Here is a 19,662-nt window from a genome sequence, read left to right as displayed (position 1 = left end):
AGCAAGAAGAAGAAACCTATTTTGAAACAAGAAAAATACAGTTATGAAAATGTTGTGAAAATAGTTAAGGCTTGCATGCATCCAAACAGGCTGTGATTAGCAATCCCCCATTAGAGAGTTTTTCCACCTTGGATAGTATATAATGGAGAGGTACATTATATACTATAAAATTATCTTGTCAAATATATTCTTAAGAAAGCTAAAGCTTGTGAAGTTGCTTTTTAAACTCAACTGCTCCAGCAACAAACAATATTTAAATCTCTTTTGCGTACTGTAGTCTGTTTGAATGTGCATTGCAGAGTCAATACAGCTCTGGGAGAGTGAGCTAGCATCTATTCTAGCTTGTGCGTCATCAATAAAACTCTTAACTAACTACTAATTGGAGGGCCGGGTTTGGCCATTAACACTCATACAAGCACTACAGAAATCAATGGAGTTGCACAGGTGTAACTGATGTCCAAATTTCTGCAAAACACTATGTAGCGTGGTGGTGATTGAGCCAAAAAGAATTTGGGTACAAAACCCATACAGAGACCTTGACCTTCAAATCTTGGAGAGTTGGGGTGAGGCAGAGAAGAGAACATCGTTCACCTTCCAGATGGTGGGAACGAGAGCTGGAAGTTATAGAAACACCAGTGTGGAATTCCTCAAAGTTAACTTCAGTTCCATTTTTCTTGTAGAACCACATGTTAAATAGTGAACTACTTTCAGGATTTAAGAGTTCTGTTTCCTCTAACTAGGTATTGCTTAATGCTGTGCTTTTTGACTTTACCCGTTTGTGACCCTGCCTTGTCATCATTATGTAGTGTTTTGGAAAGGATGGATTTCACTGTAGTTACAGAGAAAGGAACACAATGTCATGTCCCTGTAGGATGAGTGGGGGAAGAAGATAAAAGGGGCTTGATAGTGTGTCAGTGCATTTATAAAACAAGCTAGGCAATGGAAGCAATCATGGGGAAAAATGAGCTGCTAGTAAATCTAGAGCCATGCTTAGGGAGATGCAAACTGTTTGATTGCATGTACCCTTCTTTTGCCTATGACACGGCACTACCTTCTAAGCCATAGGATTGGAGCCAGGAGCAATGGCATTAAAGAAAGAGGGTGTTTTGATTTGTTTTGGTTTTGGGTGGTGGGGAGGAGGCAGTTAATGTGAAAGAGGAAGTGATGGGAATGGCAGGAGCTTCATGAGGAAATTGGTGACAGTGGCAGTATCCTCCTGATACTAGCAGAGGGGAACTGAAAACCAGATGAGCCCTAACACTGTGCCACACTTCCTCTAAAATTATACACTTGGCGTTGAAGAAAAAATTGTATTACTCATACCACGCACTCACTAATAGATGAGGAATATTCAATGCTATATGTTAGTGGTTACTCCATAGCACCTTTGGGGGTTCAATGTTTGTTGCACTGTTTAAAATTTGCTTTGAGTTATTGGGGTAGAACTTGTAAATTGTAACTTCAACATGGAGGGTTCCGGCCCTCCCAAGAACTGCAGCAGTCTAGGGGGCATCTCTATGGCACTTGTTTTGAGAGAATCTTCTAGAAAAAAAATGTTGTACAGCTTCTAGGCACTGCCCCCTCTCCTCCAACCCCCATTTAAGCAATAAAAATAGTCATTGGCCCAAATTACTTTCCTCTTTTCTCTAAAGCTACTGAGGAGGGGTTGGGCTGAATGGAATATATTTATTGGCAGCCCTCTATTTACTTTGTGATATTTAATTTATGGGATTTGTGGCCAGCACACCAGACTGTTACATTAATTTTACATATAGTTACATTTTAGAAATTTGAATAAACTTTCCAGCCCTGTCAGAAACAGGGCCGGCACCAGGCAACCAAGCACATGCTTGGGGCGGCATCTGGTAAGGGGCAGCCAATCTTGGGGTGGCGGGGGGTGGTGCGGCACGGCATTCCGCGGGGGGGGGCGCTCTGGCGGCACGGTGGGTGGGCGGCGCGGCGCTCGGGGGGGAGGTTCCAGCGGCGCTTGGCGGCGCGGCGCTCGGTGGGGGGGCGGCGCGGGGCGTGGCGCTCGGGGGAGGTTCCGGCGGCGTGGCACTCGGCAGGGGGGGCAGTGCTTTTTTTTGCTGCTTGGGGCAGCAAAAAAGTTAGAGCCGGCCCTGGTCAGAAAGCCAGTAACAATTGGAAGATAAATGAGATGGGCACAATTGCAAGACTTGATGCTTCATATCTCTCTAAAAATGAAAAGGATATGACCATGACAGGAAATGAACTATCATTTTATAGACAGTTTACATGATTACCTCTAAAGCAGATAAAACACAATGTGATTTTCATGTGAACCTAATACTTCTTTTTTCTTCAGAAATGTAATAAACAAGAAGCCATTATGCCCTATTCTCAATTACTACCCTGTTTTTGAAATGTGCTGACAAAATTCAGATATTTAACTTTAGCACTATAGGTGCACACTGTGCACAAATAGGATGGTTATGCAAACACACTGGGAAATATACAATGATGGGGGAGTACTGAAGAGACAGTTTTACACATTCCATTTACCAGTTTCATTGTAGGTCCTAAATATATTGGACCTATGCTGTGGAAGAGCAGGGATATTTCAGTGGTCGATGGGGGCATTCAGTACCACCTTTACAAAGTTGGGAGGCCTCTGCAAAGCCATTCAAGTAGGTTCCCCAGTTATAAGCCCCAAATCTCACTATTGTGCTACTGTTTTACCGCCAGCAGCAATGGAGACTTCTATTAAAGATGCCAGAAAGTTGCAACAGTATCAAGAAAACTGAGCAACACAGATTGGGGTCAAGCAAAAAGCACAACATGGAGAACACTCAAACATTTGTTTTAATTGTGGGAAACAGTCTCACCATGCAAATAATCGTTGGTTCAAGGAGAGAACCTGCAAGAAATTGGAGCCCACACACAAAAGACAAAGGTCAACACAAAACACTCAATCTTAAAAGGGCCATGCCAGCAAATTTCAGATTCACCAGTTTGCAGGTGCCGACATGGAGTCCCCACAGAATACTGAAGCATCTCTAGAACTGTATAACTTAGATGACAATAAATGTAGTAGTATTTGGGTTCATTTACAAATAGAAGGAACTTAAACTGGAGCTTGCTGTCTGCTGTTTCTGTAATTTCAGAGCAGGTTAGAAGAGGCTACTTAACAGTGTGAAGTTGCAGAAAACTTCAGTGCTTCTAAAACCACACACAGGCACAATCCTCACTCCCTTGAATGTTATTACAGAGAAGGTGATATGTAATTGTAAGCAGCTGTGAAGTGCAGTGCTTGGGTACACATCTGTAGGGAAGCTGTTCAGCATTCAGGTTCTTGTAGATGCTGCTGATCTTAAATGCTTAAAAGATCTTATCTTGTCAGGAAATTGCAGAAGAGTGAAAATGTTCTTAAAAATATTTATCTTGTAGCCTCTCAACTTTTATTATCATCAGTCATTTTCTGTTAGCTAAAGAGGTTACTTTTAAGGATTGGAATTTATACATACAATATGTGTTGCTGTGGCACAAACTGTAAAATACACAGTTTCCCTTCAATAATAGACAGCTATAAACATTCACTATAATTCAGTTCTTGAGAACGGAGAGGTAATTTTAGTCTGATAAAATGAGTGATCTTAATTAAAATAGTAATGAAGGGGAGAGGTGGAAAATAATTAATTGGATATTTTAGATTAAGAATTACAATAATTTGAATACTGTTGAATTGGGGTGGTCTAATGACTGAAATATTTATTTTTATCAATTAACAAATTAAAATATTAATACCCCATTGTTCAAATAGTGACTGAATGTTACTTAATGAGAGACATTGTATTCAGTGCATACATATTCACATGTGTACACACCCAGCTGTTTCAATCCTAGTTTTGCATAGGCCTGTGATTTGTTCATCTAGGAGCAAAACGTCTCTGAAAGGTGTCAGCATTTCATTGCACTATAAGGAAGAACCACTCCTTCTTAGGAAACAGTTGTATGTCACTTTTAACCTGGCCACATATCCATAATGCTAAGGAAATCTTAATTATATTACTTATCCAGCTCCTCACTTCTCTCATAACCATTATCTTAATGATGTTGCAATTTGTAAAAGAAAGACAATTATCAAGATTAGTTCTGTTGCCTGGCAACCAAGAACACTTATTTTTAACCAAAAAAGAAGATGGACAGTGATTATTGGATCTAGCCATATTAACACTTTTTTGTTATAAAGTACTGTACATTCCTATTGAAGTCAGTGACGGTTCCATCCTGATATATTTATGGGGGAAGAGCCCAAATTTGGGTGACTCAAACTGAGGCTATGTCTACACTACAAAGTTGTGCTGATGTATATAGCTGCCACATTTAGCAAATCACTTGTGCGCGTTCATACTTGATTCCTTGCATCAGTGCTGCATGTACTCACTAGGAGGGCTTGCGTTGATGCACAGTGTGGTGCACCATAGGTAGGTATTTCAGTTTGCAACCTGCCACCATAAACACACTGACTTTTGGAAAGTTGTGGCAATGATTGTTAGGGCAGAAACGAGTCGCCCCGGAGATAACTGGGAAAACGGGGTCAACTTCCCATAATGCATTGTTCTTCATCTCATTATATCATCTCTATCCCATAATTTTTGTGCCTATTTTCAATTTCCCATGAGCCCACATGGGACTTGTAGCTGTCCACCATACAGTCTGCACATCTCTGCGCTATTGTCATAAGCATTGCAAGCACAGGACGCATGAGCCTCTGGTATTTGCAGAGCTGCAAGAAGAACTGTGGGGAACATGATGATTTCCTGGTGGTCAGTTTGCTGTGGGTCATTGCGAGAACCAATTCAAGGTTCTTGGTGGCATTCACTGAGGAGCTGCAAATAGCGGAGCACTGCTTCTGGGCTCAAGAAACAAGCACTGACTGGTGGGTTTGCAATGTAATGCAGGCTTGGGATGATGAGCAGCAGCTGCAGAACTTTCAGATGCACAAGGCCACATTCCTGGATCAGTGTGCCAAGCTTTCCCCAGCCCTCCAACACAGGGACACCAAACTGAGAGCTGCACTGGCAGTGGAGAAGCAAGTGGCTATCATGCTGTGGAAACTTACACGCCATGTTGCTACCAGTCAGTGAGACATCATTTTGGAGTGGGAAGATCCACGGTGGAGGCCATTTTCATCCAAGTGCCCGTGGCCATTAACTATCTCCCACCACACAGGACTTCAGCTCTCGGCAACATGCAGGACACAGTGGATAGCTTTGCAGCTATGGGGTTCCCAAACCACGGTGGCGCAATAGAGGCACGCACATCCCTATTTTGGCCCCAGAGTACATCGGCAGAATGGGCTACATGGTCGTGCAAGCACTTCGCCAACATCAGTGTGCACTGCTCATGGAAGGTATATGACACGTGCATCTTTAAGAACAAAGGACTGTTCAGAAAGCTACAAGCAGGGACATTCTTTCCTGACCAGCGGATTACCATTGGCAATGCTGAAATGCCAATAGTGATCCTGGGGGACCCAGCCTATCCCTTAGTCCCTGTCTCATGAAGCCATACACTGGTCGCCTCGACATCACGAATGAGAGATTCAACTACAGGCTCAGCAGGTGCAGAATGACAGTTGAAAGAGCTTTTGGTAGATTGAAGGGACAGTGGTGGTGTTTCCTCACCAGATCGGATCTCAGTGTGAAATAATATTGCAATGGGTATAGTTGCCTGTTGTGTCCTGCATAATATTTGTTAAGAAACGGAGGAAAACTTGTTGCAGGGTTGGCGAGTGAGCGGTTGTCTGCTGAGTTTGAACAGCCAGACACAAGGGCTATCAGATGAACTCAGCGAGGAGCTACACAGCTCAGGGAGGCTTTGAAAGAGCACTTTAACAGTGAGCCACAGTAAAGTGCTGTGGTGTATTAGGCTCAACGTGGCGCTGCAGTGCATATATCACTGACAGTGCACTTATTAATGGTGGGGGCTTGCTATACATTTATGACTAGGGTTACCATAATCCAGCAAGCAAAAAAGAGGACGGGAGGAGCCCCGCCCCTGTCCTGCCCTAGCCCCGCCCCATTCTGCCCTAGCCCCGCCCCTGCCCCTCCCACTTCCCCCCCTCAGAACCCCCAACCTTCCCCCCGCTCCTTGTCCCCTGACTGCCCCCTCCTGGGACCCCTGCCCCTAACTGCCTCCCAGGACTCCACCCCCTATTTATGTACAGGCGTGACTACCTGCCCTTTCCTGGTTATTATACGCGGCCAGTCCGCATCCACATCCAGTAGTTAAAAAAAAATAAACTAATAATTTAAATTGGAATTTCATCCATTAATAAGTATTTATTATATAATTAAAACCATTCTATTGAAGGACAGATATTAAATAACACTAAATAAGTTAATATTCAAAACAATATTAAAAATTTGAAAATTTAGAGCATGGAAACCAAAATAGCTAAAATTTAGTTTTGGCAAGATACACGGAATGGAAACTCCGGGATCTTTACCTGTCACTGAATATAGCCATCATACCAATAGTGGAATATAAAACAAGTCTACATATACTCTCCTTAAAATTTTTACTTCTGTCCATTCCCAATAATTGTAACAAATCATTATTACCTTCACTCCACTTGCCACGCGCCCCAAGCACAAAACCAAAGAAGTGAACATTTTTACCTCCCGTTAAGTTTTTAATTTCTTCCTCTAACTCAAGATAATAAGCCACCTTCTCACTGTGGGCTTGTTCCAAACTTCCGGCATTATCCTCCCATCGCACTGTAACATCAACCACCACTACTGTATCTCCTTTTATAAATATAATATCCGGCTTTCTTAACTCACCCTTACTATTTCTCAAATGGGGCTCTATCATTGCCTTCCACCCTAATTTACCAACCTTATCTACAACTGCAGACACTACTCTATTATGCCTTTTTATCCTAGCATTCTTAGTCTTATAACATTGTCCTGAGATATGGGGAACAGTCTCCCGCACTTTACCGCACCATCTACAAAGAGCATTCACACCTCCTCTTCCTCTTGCTAATGTCTCCCTAGTAGGATAAATATTTGCCCTAAGCTGCAATGCTGCGATATACGCTGACGATTTAACTTTACTAGAGTTTCTAAAAATCGAATTACTAATTAAATCATTTTTAAAATATTTTATCCCTATTCCCTGACATCTCAGTTCCGACCATCTTAAAAATTCCTCTTCCCTCCATTTCTTGGGATGAGATGTTACTGCACTAAATGACAATATTTTATCCACAAGATTTTCTCCTGCATATAGATAAGATAAGTCCATCCAATCATCTCTCGAGACAATATGTCTCCTCCATTTATGAATTAACATATTTGGGATTTGCACACTAAACTTAGTGAGAGCTAAACCACCATCCCTACCTCTAGAATAAAATATCCCATCTGTGGTACACTGAGGTAAATGTAAAATCTCTTTAACTATTTTTCTAACTAACACATCAAGATCGTCTAAAAGATTAAAAGGGGGTTCTATTAAAAGAAGATTATAAAATAGCTTCGGTAAGATATATGTCTGTAAAATTAATATTTTTTGGGCCGGTTTTAATGGGGCCTTAATTAAATTCTCACTCCAATCTTTCAATTTTTCTTTATATACCGGTCCCCCTACACCTATCCAGGGATCTATTCTAGCCCCTAAATATTTTTCAAAATCCCCTGGTTGAACATATTCAATCTCCTCTGACCCTATCTGCCAATTATCCTTAGGATTAACTACATAGGTTTTATGTTTAGTTAAAATATGAAAGCCTTTCGTTTTCTTCACATTAACAGAGAGATTAGTATTTTTACAAAACTCCTCTAAGATACCCAAATTTTTAATCATTCCTTTATATGAGCTACTTAAAATTGCCACATCATCGGCAAAAGCCAATGACGTGACACCATTACCCTTAACATAAAAACCACTTCCTTCTACTTCTAATCTAGTTAAAAGGGGATCCATAGCAATATTAAACAAAATTGGGGACAACGGGTCACCCTGCTTGACCCCCCTCCTAATTAAAATAGACTCAGTAGCTTCATCACCCACCCATACCCTAGTTGTGCAATTATCATAAAGGTCCCTAATAATATCTATAAAATGTTCATCTATACCAAATCTTCTCAACCCGGCTATTATATGTCCGTGTCCCACAGAATCAAATGCTTTAGCCAGATCTACGAACACTATTGCAATTTCATTCCCATTTCGTTTAGCCCCTTTAATCAAATTATCTAATACAGCAATATTTTCCTCACACCCAGGGGCGGATATAAACCCTTTTTGTCTACTACATATCTTAACTGTTTCCACCAGTCTTTTTGCTAATATTTTGGTATAGATTCTAATCCAAACTGACCCAATTGTCAATGGTCTCCAAGATGTTAACTTCTTCATTTCCTCCTCATCTTGTGTCTTTGGTATTAAAATCGTTCTATTTTTCTTAAATTCATCTGGTACCTGTCTATTTAAAAACCATATATTAAAAATTTTTGTAAGTATTAAGGAGTCTAAATTAAAAATATCCCACAAATTGCTCACTTTTACTTTATCTGGGCCAGGAGCACTATCTTTTCTTATTTCTCTTAAAGCTATTCTAATCTCATCCACAGAGATCGGACTCATTAATATATCATTATCCGCATTCTCTGTGGATGATGGCCACCCTATCATATTACCATGTCCAATTGTTCCCAAAATATTGACATAGTATTCCTCAATTTCTTTCATAGGGATAGCACACTTAGACTTATCTGGCTCTCCCATTATAATGCGAGTCAATCTTCTTCTATCCTTATCAAATAATTGTTGATAGAATTTATACTTAGCTTTCTTTGTAGCATATCTCCTAATTGCATTAAATTGCTTCCTTCTCCCCTCCTTTCTCATCTTCCCTTTTCCTTTATTCCTCAACTCTATTTGACTTTCATTTCTAGGGTCCTTTCCCTCTACTAATGAATAACATAATTTTTCCAACATTGCCCAACCGAGAGCTTTTGTTAAATCCTCCTTTAATAATCCTTCAATTTCCCCTAAACTATTTATTATTTCTCTTCCCTCCCTACTTTGTTTTCCCCGTTTACATATTTTCTCCACTAAATCCACTTCTGGGTGTCCTTTTAGTGGGAAAATCCTCTCTCTTGGGGGCGGAATTTCTAATATATTTACTCTAATGTCCTCTACCTTAGTCACTTCCTCCCTATCTCCTGTTACCACTAACTTCTTCTTTGCTAATTCTCGTCTTTTATCTGATATTTGTTTATTCGTTTTGGTCCTCATCTCGCTCTCAATACATTTATTTATATTCCTTTTCCCAATATATTTCCTTTCCAACTGTATAAGCTGCGCAACCTCATCTTTGGTCCATATACGAGATCTAGTCGATCCCTCTTTGATCTTACTTTTAGCAGCCATATCTTCTTTTCTTTGCTCATTCCTCACAGCAGGGTGTCTATGTCTACAGTGTTGGCTCAATCCAGATCTAGTATGAAAACCAAGCCCACAGACCGAGCATGTATGGCTCTTCATTGGGGTATCCGCCTTCTTGTGTATGCACTTGGGGTAGTGGCAAGCTATATTATGATATTGAGAAGATTTTCCACATTTACTACATACAACTCGTATGGCTTTACTTTTATGAACCACATTAATGTGTTTGGCCCATTTACCAAATGTTGGTAATATCTGGGGACATATTGGACAATTAAAACTATCAACGGGATACTCTAAATAAAAAACCCCATCCTTCCACGAACTACTTTCTAATATATTTATATTACTACCAGTACTGTTAAGATCCTTATTACGATCCCTATTAAAATCAGTACTTGGTCTAAAACTATTTAATAAACTAGACCCATTAACTAAATGAGCATTAAGATATCCCGATTCGCTAACATATGGATCATCAAATGTACTTAAATACTTAAAATCTGGATTGAAACTTTCCATAGTTAAATCATTAAAAGTGTCCCTTGTAAAAACCATCGGTAAGATAGATAAAATCTCCTCACCATGATCATCACAAACATTCTCCTCTACCTCCTCTCCATGCTCCACTGGGAGGACTTGATTCTCACTCTCATGCTCATGAGACTTCATTATAGTCCACACCATTTTATCCATTGGTCCAGCGACCCTGATCACACCCCTAATATATTTAACACTGTCAGCCGGGGCATCAAAGCCAACAGCGGGGGCGTTATTAACCCGGTCCAGCGCCAATCCGGTATAAAAATATAAATTACTTTTTTCCATAGCTAAAAGATTTACCCTTCTCAGGGGGAAACTAACCCTTTCCAGGGGGAAACTAACCCGTGCCTGGGGGAGACTACCCTTACCAGGGGGAATCTAACCCTTACCAGGGGGAGTCAACCCGTACCTGGGGGAGGCTACCCTTACCAGGGGGGCATCCATGTGGCACCATATGGGGCTGCCCAACCCCGTCCCACACCCCACTGAATGTGGGATGTGGGTTCGTCCTCCGCAATCCGCCTGGCTATCCAAGCCAGTTACCGGCTCTCACCACGAGGAGGTAGCGGTTGGACTTGCAATCCAGAGGCTTTCCTCAAAGAGGGGTCCCAAACAGCATAATGTCGAGCTCTAACGGGCGTGTGAGAAAAGGCTCAGATCTTGGTAGGGGTTGCCCCTATTGACCGGGCTCACGCCCACCCCCACCTCACCGATAACCCATTCTCTCACTACCCTCAGGCAATGTTTCCGTCCAAGCCCGACAGCTGAGAGGGTCCAGAGACGCATGGAGAGCCATTAAGAGCCATTAAGCCTCCCTGCCTCTTGTCCCCTGACTGCCCCCTCCTGAGACCCTCCCCCCATCCTAACTGGCCCCCTAGGACTCTACCCCCTACCTGTACCCTGACTGCCCCAACCCTTATCCACACCCCCACCCCCAGACAGACCCCTGGGACTCCCACGCCCCATCCAACCACTCCCCACCCCCTGACAGCCCCCCACCAGAACTCCCAACCCATCTAAACCCCTCTGCTCCATGTCCCCTGACTGCTCCGATCCCTCTCCCGACCCCTGCCACCTGACAGCCCCCCCCAGAACTCCCAACCCCCCCCTTGTCCCTTGACTGCCCCCTCCTGGGACCCCTGCTCCTAACTGCCCTCCAGAACCCCACCCCCTGCCTAAGCCTCCCTGTTCCTTGTCCCCTAACTGTCCCCTCCTAAGCCCCCCCCCAAATGCCCCCCAGGACCCTACCCCCTACCTGTACCCTGACTGCCCAAAACCTTCTCCACACCCCCCAAAAAGCCCCCCCCAAAATCCCGACCCCCCCCCCGTCTCTTGACTGCCTCCTCCAAAACCTCTCTGCCCCTTCTCCGACCCCCTGGCCCCCTTGTTGTTGGCCTTTCTTCACCTAATGTCTCCGTGAGCTTGCTCAGGAACTGCCTGAGCTGCTTGTCAGACGCTGGGCAACAGTGGGGGAGGAGCTCCAGACTCCCGGAGCCAATCTGCCATGCAGGGAGGGAGGAGGAGGACGTGCTCTCTCTGGCTGAGTGTTGGAGCCCCATGTAAGTAACACCGTCGGCGGCAGCACTGTTAACCGTGTGCACTCTGCATCAGGGGGAAGTCCGGACATTTACAAATTCCCCCCGGACGCTATTTTTAGCTTAAAAAGCCGGAAATGTCCGGGGGAATCCGGACGAATGGTAACCCTATTTATGACTACACTGTTTGTCATTGATCCTATAGGTTGTGAGTATACAAGACCATTACTTTCACTGCCAGCAGGCATTATACACCATGTGCTGTAAACTAATAAAGATGACTCACTTTCAAAACAAAAGAGTTTTATTCACTTCTGAAAACAGCTCAAAAATTTCCTGAAGAATTTAAAGGTAAATACATTTTAACTTAATATTTTTTAGGAACTGTAATAAATAAAGCAGAAGAAGGAACACTGATGTCCATTGTAGCTACACATACATCAACCATGGTTCTCACAAGTCAGTGTAGATGAAGCGGGGGTTGTCCATGCTTTCTCCCAGCATGTAGTGGAAGCAGATGTGAAGGCCCTGAGGCCATGTGGAATACTGGGTGGGGGTGGGGTAGTGCTGTAGGGAACTGCTATGCTTCAGTTCTCCACAGACTGCAATGGGATTGTTGAACCTGGAGGTCCATAGGAGTCTACACTACAGCATCTGAGTTTGCTGATGGAGAAGACCCATTAGGTATGCCCTGGTGTATCCCTCTCTCCTTTTCCTGTGTCTTTCTCCAGTCTTCTCTTTCCCTCTCCATACAGTCTGCAATATTCACCCTCCATGCCCTCTTTCGAGGTCTGATGCTGCACTGGCATCCAGAATCTCAGAGAACATGTCCTATCATGTCCTCTTTTTTCCCCTCCTTATCTGGGTTAGTTGTTCCAATGGTGTGGAAGGGGACCCTCTCAAGGCCACAGCTACAGATAAAACTCACAGAAGTACTATTGTTAAGAACATAAAAATATTAGAACATAAGAACAGCCATCATACTGGGTCAAACCAAAGATCCATCTAGCCCAGCATCCTGTCTTCCGACAATGGCCAATGCCAGGTGCCCCATTGTTAGTATAACCATGGAAAGCAAAACATAACGTTCAGAACTTCCCCCTTCCCTTGCTCCCCTAAAGTGTTAAACAAGACGTGCTTATTGACACTTCTAGTTTGAGTGCTTGTGCTGGTACCACTCTCATCTCAAGCCATGGTGAGTATGACCCACCAGGGGTAAGGGAATTGAGGACGGAATTGCTTAATTCCATGAAACTATTAGTATAGGACACTGGCCATGAATACTGGCACCGTTTTCCACAGGCAGTGGTTCTAGCTGATATCTAACTCCTGAGGGTAACAATGGCAGAGAGAGCACAGCTGCTGCTGGCATCCTAAAATCAACGAGGTCCGTATGCCATTAGCTTGTTTACTGCAATGGTGCCTGCTGGAGTTATCACTGACTGGCATGGGAAAGTGTCCTACTGTGGAGGAAGAAATAAGGCTGCTATCCCCAGAAACCTTCAGGAAAGGATTATAGAGTGTACCTCCAGGGAAGTTTCATTGAGATCTCTCAGGAGGATTCAAGCGACATCTGTATTTACAGAAACAAACTGCTATGCATGCCCCTCCCGCCTAACTCTAGAGGGGAATGAAAAGCAGATAACAACTAAGTTGGGGCGGGATGGGGGCGCCATCACCATGATGAGAAATGTATTTACACATTTACCCAAAGTTCCTTCCCCTCTATTAGGATCATCCATGCTCGACTGCAGGGACTGGCTGAATCTGGTGCAGTCAAAAACAGGTCCTGGCTCACAGCTGGACTCCCTGGTCACCCAACCCCCATACTCCTACTCCTCCTCCTGGCGGTCCATGGCGGGGGCCTGTGACTCAAGCTCCTTGGAGGTATTCACGGTGGTCTGCAAGGTGGTGGTAGTCTTCTCCAAGTATGCCATACAGCTCTTTGTAAAAGTGGCAGGTCTGTGGCTTGGCACTGGATCAATTGTTGGCCTCCTTGGCCTTCTGCTGTACCTGCTGCAGTTTCTTGGCTTTCATGTGACACTGCTGCTAGTCCCCGTCATACCCCATCTGCTGCACTCCCCAAGCAATCTGCTCAGAGATGTCAACATTTCTACAGCTGGTTTGAAACTGTGCTTGCACAGCTTCTCCTCCCCACAGGCCCAGGAGATCTAAAATCTCCTGTCTACTCCAAGCCAGAGCATGCCTGGAGAGTGTAGCTGGTACGGTCAGCTGGGCAGTTGCTCAGAACAACAGAGAGCAGATAGAGGTGTGCTCACCATGCTCGACAACCAGAAAAAGATATTTCAAACATTTGTGGGGGTTTTAAGGATGGAGGGAGGCGCTCCAAGTATGTGTGACACCTGGGCAGTGGAATTCACAATTGTGAACAGAGTGGTCAGCTGGGCATTGTGGAACAGCAGCTGGAGGGCTGTTAGGGTTGACATAGGTAACATAGGGTCTACACTTGCGTTGTGTCGATCTCCGTACATTGACCATGGCTCAGTGCTGCTCAGGGAGCTGATGTTACTATGACAGCATAATGGGGCACATACATTGGTGGGAGAAAAATTTAAGTATAGCCATATGCACAACTAGGTTAACGCAAGGTGTTACGTCAACCTAACTTTGTAGTGTAGACCAGACCTGAGTCTCTCTCTCTCTCTCTCTTATGTATAATATAAACGGGTGTGTGTGTGTGTGTTTTTGTTTGTTTCTAAGGGGGGGGGGCAGGGCAGGAAGAGGTGAAGCGAGCATGGTGGGCGCTCAGGGGAGGGTGCGGAATGGGGCAGGAAGAGGCAGGGTGGGGCCTTGGGGGAAAGGGTAGAGTGGGGGCAGGGCCAGGGGGAAGAGCAGGGGTCAAGCACCCCCAGGGAAATCAGAAAGTCGACACCTCTGCAACACCCTCCTGACTCCCTATGGCCAGAGCCCCCTGGACCCACTATGCCCAGCATCCCCCCGCTCACACAAATGCACAGCGCCCTGCACACCACCCCTGCACAGGGCCCCCCAGCCCACAGCCCCACCACAACTGCCCAGCACCCCACACAGAACCCCCACTCCCTAGTGCCCCAACACACACAGATCTTCCCTGCCCCCTCACAGCCCAGAACACCCCCCAGAGATCAACTTCCCCACGCCCTGCTGCCTGGCCGCATTTACTGGCTCAGCCTGGCCGGGCTGAGCCACCAGTGCAGCCAGGGCTGGTTCTGGGGTGGGTAATCGCTCCATCTCTTGGGAGTGGCACAATCAGCTCCCTCAGGACCCACATGCCTGGAGGGGCCCAGCCAAGCCCCCCACACTATCCCCTCACCCCCCAACTGGCCAAGACTGGCCAGGCTTCTGCACCAGTCCCAGGCGGCTCAGCTCCGGGGAGACAGGTAGGGCCCCACAGGTGGTGGGAAGCAGACTGCCTGGAGCCTGAGGTGCACTGGGGTTCGTCTAGGGGGCGGAGAGGAGCTGGTAGGTGGGGCCAGAGGGTGGAGAGGAGCAAGTGGTGGGCGTGGGGTGGGGGAGCAGGCTGGTGGGGTCTCGGGGCACAGTGTAAACAGAGCAGGGCGGGGCCCCTTCTGAGCATGGGCCCGGTTCCATGGTGCCACTGGCGCCATTGTAAATCCAGCACTGCTGACCTTAAGATCCATTAATATAAATAGCATATGTTATAGAATTCTAAGAACATCAGCTAAAGGAGTTATAGATGGTTAGAAGCAATGTATTGACCTGTGCGATACTAGCAACTGATTAATGATTTGTTAAAGAGTTAATAAATGCTATTTATAAATGGAACCTCAATATAAAGTGACCTATATATTTACAGAAAAAGAGAAACTGAAAGACATGAAACATTTTTAATGGTCAAATCCTGCTTTTGCCTTTAGTTATTACATACAGAAAATATGTAACTATTTGCCTGATTTCATGTGTCATACATAGTGCTGAGATTTCTGTGGGACTGAACATGCCTTTGAAGGGAAAGGTGTGGCGACACTGTACAATTCCAGGAGTAACATTTCCCCCCCTAAAGAAACCCGTTTAACTAGAGAAGCCTGTTTCTATCAGCCAGGGCAGGTATGTTCCAGCATACAATTAAATGGGAATAAGTAAAATGTCAGTAAATAATAAAGTTAGTGTCTGTTTTCTACTCTTTCTTTCCTTTTTGGTAGGCTGATGCTCTCTTCATTATCACAATTGATTGGGACTTTTTCTAAACAGTTCTTCGTTTCCTTAAGGAAACCACAGTTTTGCCAGGAAATGCTTTGCACCATAGGGTTTCACTGCCTTAGAATGTGACTGTTTTGCCAACTTAATCTCGTTTTCAGAGCATTAATTAAATGGCCAAAGAACAAACAAAATGTCATTTGTTCCATAAGTGTGAAATAGAGCAAGGAAGGATTTGTTTTCAGTTTCATGTAGGCCCAAGGGCGAGTTTCACATGCAGGACTGAGGGGAAAGGGGAGACCTCTAAAACTGCTTTTATTACATAAATTAAACAGAAAACGAGGGGCAGCATTTCAGCCATGATACCTGCTTCTTGCTGGCTTTGGGCAAAATGGAGCAAGTCAGTAGCCTGTTATGGTTATTAAGAGTGGCACTTTCATGACACCGCACCACAAGAACATAAGAATGGCCATACGGGTCAGACCAAAGGTCCATTTAACTCAGTATCCTGTCTTCCGACAGTGGCCAGTGCCAGGTGCCCCAGAGGGAATGAACAGAACAGGTGATCATCAAGTGATCCATCCCCTATTGCCCATTCCCAGCTTCTGGCAAACAGAGGCTAGGGACACCATCCTTGCCCATCCTGGCTAATAGCCATTGATGGACCTATCCTCCATGAATTTATCTAGTTCCTTTTTGAACCCTGTTATGGTCTTGGCCTTCACAACATCCTCTGGCAAAGAGTTCCACAGGTTGATTGTGCGTTGTGTGAAGAAATACTTCCTTTTATTTGTTTTAAACCTGCTGACTATTAATTTCATTTGATGACCCAAAAAGGGCACTGGAATGATGGGGGTGGAAGCACTTCTAAACTCCAGAAGTTGCAACTTTTCAGAAAAATTTACCCTTTAGCCAGGCAGAAGTTTCCATGTTCTCTGTCTGGCTGTTTGTGAGGGAGGGGAGTGTGTTTGTGAATTTGGAGGAGGCGGGGTACAGTAGTGCAAGTGTTTGTGTATGGAGAATGTAATGGTGTGTATGGGGTGCAGGTGTACGGGGAGGGGCAGTGAGGGGCGTAGTGGGTGCACTGAGGCATGTGGGATGTGATGTGGGGGTGGGGGGTGGTGTGTAAGCGGGCCTGCATATAGGGGTGCAATGGGTTTGGGTTCATTTAGTGAAGGAGTGCAGGAGGTAGGTTACAGTGTGGGGTGTGCAGCTGGAGGGTGCAGTATGTGGGGAAACAGTGTGGAGTGGGGGTGTGCAGTGGGGAGTGGATTGGAGATGGAGTGTGGGGTGTGCAGGGGAGGGGTGGAGCAGGGGGGTACAGTGTGGGGGGTGTCGCTGGAGGGTGCAGTATGGGGGGAACAGTGTGGAGTGGGGGTGCGCAGTGGGGTGTAGATGGGGGGATGCAAGGGGGTGTGGAGTGGGGGGGCGCTGCGGGGGCACCGAGGCTCGGCCTGGACGTGGGGCCCGGGGCGGAGCTGGGCGCTGCGGGGGGAGGGGGGCAGGTCCAGGCGCTCCCCTCTCGCGCGGGGGGTGAGGACGTGACCTGGCGCTGCCAGGCGGAGGGAGCGAGCTCCGCTGTGCTCACACTAAATCCCCCGCCCACTTCTCCCCGCGCGGCCGCGGCCCGCCCGCCTCCCGGCGGGTCCCGCTCGCTGCTCTGGGTTCTGCGCCCTCCCGCGCTGACGATGACAAGATGCGGGGGCCCCGCTGGGGGGTCACGGCCCAGTTCTCCTCCCATAGATGGGGCAGGCCGGGCTTGGCGGCGGCATGAGCTATGTAGTAGTGTCTGCGTGCAATTCTTGCACCTGCACCAGGATGGCCGAGTGGTTAAGGCGTTGGACTTAAGATCCAATGGACGCATGTCCGCGTGGGTTCGAACCCCACTCCTGGTAGCTGCTGTTTTTTTTCCCCTGGTCTGTTAAATTAACAAGGAGGGAATGTAACAGACGCCGAAACCCCAGTCATGCCCAAGGGAGACTCCCAGCCTCTGCCTGTCACCCAGCTAACACCAGGAGGAGTGGCATGTAACTGAGCTGTGGCTAGTGCTTGCACATTGGGACAGGGACTGTGCAGAACCGTCTAAAGAAAAATCTGCGATCACAGCACCCCCAGTGTCACCACAGAGTAAACATGGCTTCAGACCTGGTCTCTGCACACAAACAGGGGCAAACAGGGGCAGATATGCCAGATGCAGACATACAGGGACTGATACATGGGGATAGGTACACAGACACTGAGACTGAAACACACACATACACGCAGAGACTGACAGACATGCACACACAGAGACGCATGCAGAAACTGACACAGACACATGGACAGGCAGAGAGACGTGCAGAGGCTGACACCCAGTGTCATATCCTTGGGGGCAGCAGGTTTAGGAAGAAATCACTTGAGACCAGAGAGCAACAAGCTTACAAAGCAACCATTTATTTACAGCAACAGAGGGTCCTGTGGCACCTTTAAGACTAACAGGTCTTAAAGGTGCCACAGGACCCTCTGTTGCTTTTTACAGATTCAGACTAACACGGCTACCCCTCTGACATTTATTTACAGACACTCACTGACCTGGCCAGCCAGTTGGAACTGGCTGGCTATCCCCTAATAATCTAACTCAGTTGCCATAGGAACAAAATCCGTGACAACCAAATTCACAACATATTCCTCCCCCCTTAAATAAGAACATCCCCTAAATCAGGGGTCTCAAACTCAAATGACCATGAGGGCCACATGAGGACTAGTACATTGGCCCGAGGACCACAGGGAGGCCGGGCCCAGCCAACGGCTCGGGCTTCCCTCATGGGCGGGGACTCCCCAGCCACTGGGGGACCCTTCCTGCGGCCCCATCACCCTGCGCGGCAGGAAGAAGGCTGCGGCGCGGAGCAGGGAGTGCGGCGTGTGCCGGGGCTGCAGGGACCCACGCTGTCCCGGTCGCCGCTGAGCATCCAAAGCCCCCGGCAGGCAGAGGCTGCCGGGGGAGCGGGGGAGCTGGGCAGGCGGGGGGGTGCAGAGGCTGCAGGGCGAGGAGGAGCAGGGCAGGCAGGGGCATAGAGGCTGCAGGGGCAGGGGGGCACAGGGGCAGGGCAGATGGGGGCGCAGAGGCTGCAGGGGCAGGGGGGTGCAGGGAGAGTGGGGAGCGGGGGCACAGGGGCTGCAGGGCGAGGAGGAGCAGGGCAGGCAGGGGCAGGGGGGCGCAGGGGCAGGGCAGGCGGTGGGGTGCAGAGGCTGCAGGGCAAGGAGGAGCAGGGCAGGCAGGGGCCTAGAGGCTGCAGGGGCAGGGGGGCGCAGGGGAAGGGCAGGTGGGGGGCGCAGAGGCTGCAGGGGCGGGGGGGGATGCAGGGGATGCAGGGCCAGTGGGGAGCAGGGGGCACAGAGGCTGCAGAAGGGGGGGGTGCAGGGGCTGCAGGGTGAGTGGGGAGCAGGGAAGCACTTAGCAACCCCCAACCAAGATCAGAGCGGGAGGGAGGAGGGGGAATGTGGGGTGCTCAGAGGAGGGGGCAGAGTTGGGGCAGGGACTTTGGGGAAAGGGTTGGAATGGGGGTGGGGAAGGGGCGGAGTTGGGCAGGGCCGGGGGTGGGGCCGGGGGCGGGGAAGGGGTGGAGTTGGGGCGGGGCTGGGGGCAGGACCGGGGCCCCATGGAGTGTCCTCTTTTTTAAATGTTTGAATATGGTAACCCTACCCAAGAAGTGGTCCCCCACCCAGTTCAGAGGAGCCAGTGGGGGGCATGTTTTTCCCAAGGTTGGGGAATCTAGAAGAACATATAATGATGTTCCTTAAGAAATGCAGGGCAAGGAACATAGCCAGAGCCTAGCAGGCTCAGATAAAAGGAGCTGCAGGGCCTAAGCTGCTCAGTTTGTGGCTGGAATTGGGAGGGTGAGGGTGAGGGTGAGGGTGGGGGTGGGGATAGGGGTGGGAGGGAAGCTGCTCTCTGGCCTGGCAACTGAGTAGAACCTGGGGACCCTGCCCCTGAGATAGGCTTGGAGATAAAAGGGGCCTGGTA

At 47.2% G+C, this 19,662-nt stretch overlaps 1 non-coding gene across 1 annotated transcript; it reads left to right on the top strand.

The window, feature by feature from the left end:
- The first annotated feature begins 17,471 nt into the window (after positions 1-17,471).
- Positions 17,472-17,554, top strand: TRNAL-UAA. The gene has a single exon. It is a non-coding gene; the product is annotated as a tRNA-Leu (tRNA).
- The last annotated feature ends 2,108 nt before the right edge of the window (positions 17,555-19,662 follow it).

Source organism: Terrapene carolina, unplaced genomic scaffold (genome assembly GCF_002925995.2).
Source record: "Terrapene carolina triunguis isolate 2854851 unplaced genomic scaffold, T_m_triunguis-2.0 Scaffold85, whole genome shotgun sequence".
NCBI classification, from domain to species: Eukaryota; Metazoa; Chordata; order Testudines; family Emydidae; genus Terrapene; species Terrapene triunguis.
The sequence above is the reverse complement of the archived record's forward strand: the minus strand, read 5'-3'. Positions and strand labels throughout refer to the sequence as shown.